Below are 6,540 nucleotides of genomic sequence, written 5' to 3' on the forward strand. Positions count from 1 at the left end.
GGGAGAGACAAAGGCTGGGAGTGACAGGATGAGGACTGATGGCTTCTGTAATGGGTTGGGGCAAACCCCCTCCCCACCACACACAGAAATGATGACTCAGACAAACTGATTGCAAAAGTAGTGGAAAGTTTAAATAGAAAACAGTGAGTGCGTGCAGAAAGCTAGAAACACAGTGACAAGAGAAACCCCAAAACATACCCAAGAATGTCCCATCCCCACCTGGGGGGTACACCCAACCCCCCCCCAGTGCTTCTTCTCCTCCCCCCAACCCAGCCTTGGGCCTGGGCAGGCCCAAGGGAGGCATCTCATGCCATTTTACCTAGGCACCAGCGAGGGAGGAAAGAGGAAGTGAAGACCCCATGCTGATCTATTACAGGGGAGCAGGGCATTATGGGAATGAAATACCTGGTTTCCTGTGACCACCCCCTGGGCTGGGCCCACCCCTTGGGACCTCCCAGGTGTGGTCTGTGCAGTGGCATCCAGGCCAGCACCCAGCCTAAACCACCACAGCTTCAAACTGGAAGAAGTGGGATTTAGGTATTAGGAGGAAATTCTTCCCCATGAGGGTGGTGAGTTCAGAGCAGGTTAGTTGGGGCCTTGAGCAACCTGGGCTGGTGGGAGGTGTTGGGGGTTGGAACTGGATGAGCTCTGAGATCCCCTCCAACCCAAACCATTCTGTGATTTTAAGTCTCCAGACCACAAGTTTCGAGAGCACAGGGCTGGTGAGGAGCAGCTGAGGGAGCTGGGGCTGCTCAGTGTGGAGAAAAGGAGGTGTAGGGGAGACTTCATTGTTGCCTACAGCTCCCTGAGAGGAGGCTGCAGTGAGGTGGGGGGTGGGCCAGGACATGTCCCTGCATGTTTGCCCAAACCCCCTCTTCCCCCTCCCTTCTGCAGTGGGGGGGGTGGGGGGGGGTGGATTTTGGCACAAACTAACAAAGGGGCAAGGCGCCAGGCAGCCAGGGAAGCAACCTGCCGGGCCATGGTTTCCAGCTCTGTGGTACGCAGAGTGCACAGGATTCATCCTGCCTGCCTCGCTCACGGCTGTGGCTGTACAGATTCGGTACAACACTGCTTGCTTGGTTAATGATTCTCTTTACAAAGGATGCTCATTGGACCACAATTTGCTGGGGCAAATGTTCAGTAGGGGTTGTTTTGGGAAACAAGTGCCCGTGCCTGTGCCCATGTTCCTGCCCGTGTTTGCCCCACACACTTCATTGTCAGAGGCTCTGCTTTGCCCAGGACTCGAACCAGTTTCCGAGTACCTCGCTCCAGATCACCATCATTGCCTGGCTACGGATGCCACCCGCACCCCGTGTCCGGCTTCCCATGTCCTGTACCCCATGTTCTGTACCCCATGTCCTGTACCCTGTGTCCTGCATCCCATGTCCTGTACCCCATGTCCCACTCCCTGTCTCCTGCTCCCTGTGTCCTGCTCCCCATGTCCTGTACCCCGTGTCCTGCTCCCCATGTCCCACTCCCCGTGTCCTGTACCCCATGTCCCACTCCCTGTGCCCCGCTCCCTCTGTCCCGCTCCCTGTGTCCCGCTGTCTCCTGCTCCCCGTGTCCCGCACCCCGTGTCCCGCGCCCTGTCTCCTGCTCCCCATGTCCTGCACCCCGTGTCCCGCTCCCTGTCTCCTGCTCCCCATGTCCTGCACCCCATGTCCCGCTCCGTCTCCTGCTCCCCGTGTCCTGCACCCCGTGTCCTGCTCCCCGTGTCCCGCTCCCCATGTCCTGTACCCCATGTCCCGCACCATGTCCCACACCCCATGTCCCGCTACCTGTGTTCCACCCCCCGTGTCCCGCACCCCATGTCCTGCATCCCGTGTCCTGTACCCCATGTCCCACTCCCCATGTCCTGCACCCCGTGTCCTGCACCCCGTGTCCTGCACCCCGTGTCCTATACCCCATGTCCCGCTCCCCATGTCCTGTACCCCATGTCCCGCACCATGTCCCACACCCCATGTCCCGCTACCTGTGTTCCACACCCCGTGTCCCACTCCCCGTGTCCCACTCCCCGTGTCCTGCATCCCGTGTCCTGTACCCCATGTCCCACTCCCTGTGTCCCACTCCCCCTGTCCCGCTCCCTGTGTCCTGCTCCCCATGTCCTGCACCCTGTGTCCCGCTGCCTGTGTCCTGCACCCTATTTCCTGTACCCCGTGTCCTGCACCCCGTGTCCTATACCCCATGTCCCGCTCCCCATGTCCTGTACCCCATGTCCCGCACCATGTCCCACACCCCATGTCCTGCTACCTGTGTTCCACACCCCGTGTCCCACTCCCCGTGTCCCACTCCCCGTGTCCTGCATCCCGTGTCCTGTACCCCATGTCCCACTCCCTGTGTCCCACTCCCCCTGTCCCGCTCCCTGTGTCCTGCTCCCCATGTCCTGCACCCCGTGTCCCGCTGCCTGTGTCCTGCACCCTATTTCCTGTACCCCGTGTCCTGCACTCCATGTCCTCTACCCCGCATCCCGCGTCCCGCTCCCCGTGTCCCGCTCCCCGTGTCCTGTGCCCCGTGTCCTGCACCCCGTGTCCCGTTCCCCATGTCCCATGGATGGAGCCAGCCTGCCCCATCGCCGAGTCGGGGAGCTGTGAGCGGGAATCTCCCTTCGTCTGGACCAGCAGCCGCCCTGGCAGAGCCCCGCTGCCCATGGTGGCAGTCGCCCCCGCCTCGCAGAGAAGCCACTTGGGGTGCCCTGCCAACCTTGGCCACAAGGCTTTTTCCAGGAGTGGGAAGCCCTTCCCAGGCAACGCACCCCACGGACTGAGCGGCAAAAGCCTCCCCACTGTCCCGGGAGGGTCCAGGACCTTTGCCCTGGAGAAAGCAGCAGCTGCACGACACAGCTCCGCCCTCGGCACCGTTTTCTGTTTCCTTATTACGGCATATCTGTGCCACAGTCTCTGGGCTATGAACGCAGTGGCATATATGTGCCACAGTCCCTGGGCTATGAACGCAGTGTCAGGGAAAGGCTCCACAAAGTTCTTACTTCTATGAGTAAACCAAATATTTCTTTATAAAGTTTCTGTTGAGGTTTGTGCCAAACCCTTCTGGGTTGCAGGGTGCTGGTCACTGACGAGCCACCCCCCCCAATCCCCACCCCTCCTCACCCCCCCCATTCCTCTGAGTTTGGTTTCTGAACTTGTACATTCATCTAAGCTGCTGGAAGTGCTCATGCATAGACATTGTGCAGAGAGCCTTCTCCCAGCTGCATGCCCCTGCCTGGAAACAGCCGCTGTCAATAATTTGTGGTTGTACATCAATCAATACGTTCGTTAATATCTTTGCTGCTCATTCCTGAAGGCATATGTCATAACAATTTCCCATCCCAGAAGAGTTCAAATAATCGTATCTTGTGCTGAGGGACACGGTTTGGTGGTGGGCTTGGCAATATTGGGTTGACAGTCGGTCTTGATGACTTTGGAAGTCTTTTCCAACCTTGATGGTTCCATGATTCCATGATCCTCGAAGGTGTGGAGGCAGAAGCAGGAGGTGCATTGCTCTTGGGCAAGCCAGGAGCTGTTCTGTGGACGTTAGTTTCTGCTCTGAGTAACAGTAATAACAACAATTAATAACTGAATACTTGAATTAGTGATGATTAAAAATTGCATAATTGAATTCTCTGCCCTGCTGGCGAGCCTCTTTTGCAAACCTTCCTGAATCAATGTCAGCACCTTCTGCCAAAGGCAAAACCAAAATGACCCCAAATTTCCTCAGGGAAACCCAAACCTCACCCTCCTACCAAAACTGAGCCTATTTCCCTGAGCTGGATCTAGGCAGGAACACTGCTGGGCCATGGGAATGATGCCAACCTTTCAGGAATATCTTTCCCCTCAGGAAAGGTGGCACTGCCCAGCATGGAGGCACTGCACACACAGCTGAGGGCCAACAGCTGGCTGACCACAGCAAGGTAGCAGCCTGCTCTGCTCTGCTCAGCCCCCACCTGCAGCACTGCCTCCAGCTCTGGGCCCCCAGCACAAGAATGACCTGGAGCTGCTAGAGAGAGTCCAGAGGAGGCCACAGAGATGAACAGAGGCTGCAGAACCTCCCCTGTGGGACCAGGCTGGGAGAGTTGGGGCTGTGCAGCCTGCAGAAGAGAAAGTTCTAGGGAGACCACAGAGCAGCCTTGCAGGACCTGAATTCAGGGCTCCAGGAGAGCTGGGGAGGAACTCTGGACAAGGGCTGGGAGTGGCAGGATGAGGAACAATGGCTTTGAGCTGGGAGAGAGGAGACTGAGAGTGGAGATAAGGAAGAAATTGTTGAGAGTGAGGCTGGGGAGAGCCTGGCACAGGCTGCCCAGGGAGGCTGTGGCTGTGCCCTGCCTGGAGGTGTTCCAGGCCAGGCTGGCTGAGGCCTTGAGCAGCCTGTGCTGGTGGGAGGTGTCCCTGCCCATGGCAGGGATTGGAGCTGGCTGAGCTTTCAGGTCCCTTCCAGAAAGGTGCCTGCTGCTGTTAAAGTGCCTCTTACAACTGAGGTATGACTTTGAAAAAGGTCAAGATCCATCCTCTTCATTTAAGGCTTTAATGCTGCTGCTTTCCCTTTAAATCAATAGGTCCAAACATGATCTTTCAAGTCTCTGCCCTTCCTCCATCCCTTCTGGTACCCTTTAGATCAGAGAGAGACTCCTAGGTAATGCTCTTCTTACACCATTCCACTGATGATCATTTGCACTTTCTCACTAGAAGCTTCCTCAGCCCCACATCATCTCCAAACTTCACCACATGTAATAAGCTGCTGTTCCTCTCATTCCTACCAGGGTTGTGTCTCTCTTCCCAAGCAAGGCTTTGCTCCTTTTGTGCTTTCCAGGGATTATAAATGAGGACATTTATTCTACACCACAGACAAGCTTCTGTTCTGAGCAGTAACAATCAGAAGCACTGGCAGAAGCTGTTCAGACCATTTTATTTTCCTTCTGAATAGCAAAAACTTTTCATTCAGCTCCATTTCTGACACTGCAGATGTGCTGCTCTTCAGATTTAAACTGGTGGTGCCAGCAAAGAATGAGAGGCTAAAGAAGGGCTTTGTGCCTGCTGCTGAAAATGCATTTCACTGCTTCACATCCAAGCAGGAGGCTTAGAAAATACTGCAGATAGCTCCTTCTGCAGAGACACTGCTGTGGGCCTTGCACCACTGGCTCTCCCCAGACACTCAAGCAGGATATACTCCATCACCTTCCCAAAAACTGAGGTGAGGCTGAGTGACCTCCTCCTGGACATGTCTGCAGCTTGGTGTGAAACTGCTCTGTTCCCACTTCTAAGAAACCTCTCCTAATTGTAAATATCTTCACAAGAGGTTATGGAAGAGGTTCACAATGCCAACACTCTGCCCATCTCCACCTTTGGGTGCATCCTGAGGGTAAAAGGACTTTTCATAGCAACAAAGAATGGGTTGGGTTAGGGTTGGGGAAGGGACCTGAGAGCTCATCCAGCTCCAGCCCCCTGCCCTGGGCAGGGACACCTCCCACCAGCACAGCTTGCTCAAGGCCTCATCCAGCCTGGCCTGGAACACCTCCAGGCAGGGCACAGCCACAGCCTCCCTGGGCAACCTCTGCCAGGCTCTCCCCAGCCTCACTCTCAACAATTTCTTCCTTATCTCCACTCTCAGTCTCCTCTCTCCCAGCTCAAAGCCATTGTTCGTCATCCTGCCACTCCCAGCCCTTGTCCAGAGTCCCTCCCCAGCTCTCCTGGAGCCCTGAATTCAGGTACTGGAAGGTTGTTCTGAGGCTTCTCCCTGGAGCCTTCTCTTCTGCAGGCTGCACAGCCCCAACTCTCCCAGCCTGGTCCCACAGGGGAGGTTCTGCAGCCTCTGCTCATCTCTGTGGCCTCCTCTGGAGCCTCTCCAGCAGCTCCAGGTCCTTCTTGTGCTGGGGGCCCCAGAGCTGGAGGCAGTGCTGCAGGTGGGGGCTGAGCTGAGCAGAGCAGAGCAGAGGGGCAGAATCCCCTCCCTGTGCTGCTGCTCTCCCTGCTCTGGCTGCAGCTCAGCACTCAGCTGGCTCTGGGCTGCCAGGGACCAGTGCTGGCTCCTGGGGAGTTTGTCACCACCTGACCCCCCCAAGGCCTTCTCCCGCAGGCTGCTCTTGAGGCATTGTTCATGCATGGTATTGCCCTGACCCAGGTGCAGGGCCTTGCACTTGGCCTCTCTCTCTTTCCATAAGTCCTTATTCCTTAATTTGACTCCACAGACTTTTCCAGCAGTCTGGAGAATGGAGCAGGGCTGTATTGAGCAAGGGGACACTCAGGGGAGGTGCCACATGTCCAGCAGCCTGACTGGATTTGACTGTGCTGCCTTGATGTCCCCTCACCTGGCACAGACTATTTCTAACCACCACAAAGCCCTGTCTGCACCTCACTTCTTGAGCCAACTCAAACATCTCCCAGTTTTTCTGGAAGCCACCAAATTCCCCCAGACTTGTAGATGCTGAGTTCCTTCTGCTTGGTCCTTACTGGAGATGTGACAGCTCAGCAAAGCAAAGGGAAGGCTGTGGGAGGGACCAGGTGACACCATTGCAGGCTGGATGGACAATGCAGCTTCTGTCACTCCTAACTG

Source organism: Melanerpes formicivorus, unplaced genomic scaffold (assembly GCF_026170545.1).
Source record: "Melanerpes formicivorus ecotype bairdi unplaced genomic scaffold, bMelFor1.0.p_v2 SCAF_21, whole genome shotgun sequence".
NCBI classification, from domain to species: domain Eukaryota; kingdom Metazoa; phylum Chordata; class Aves; order Piciformes; family Picidae; genus Melanerpes; species Melanerpes formicivorus.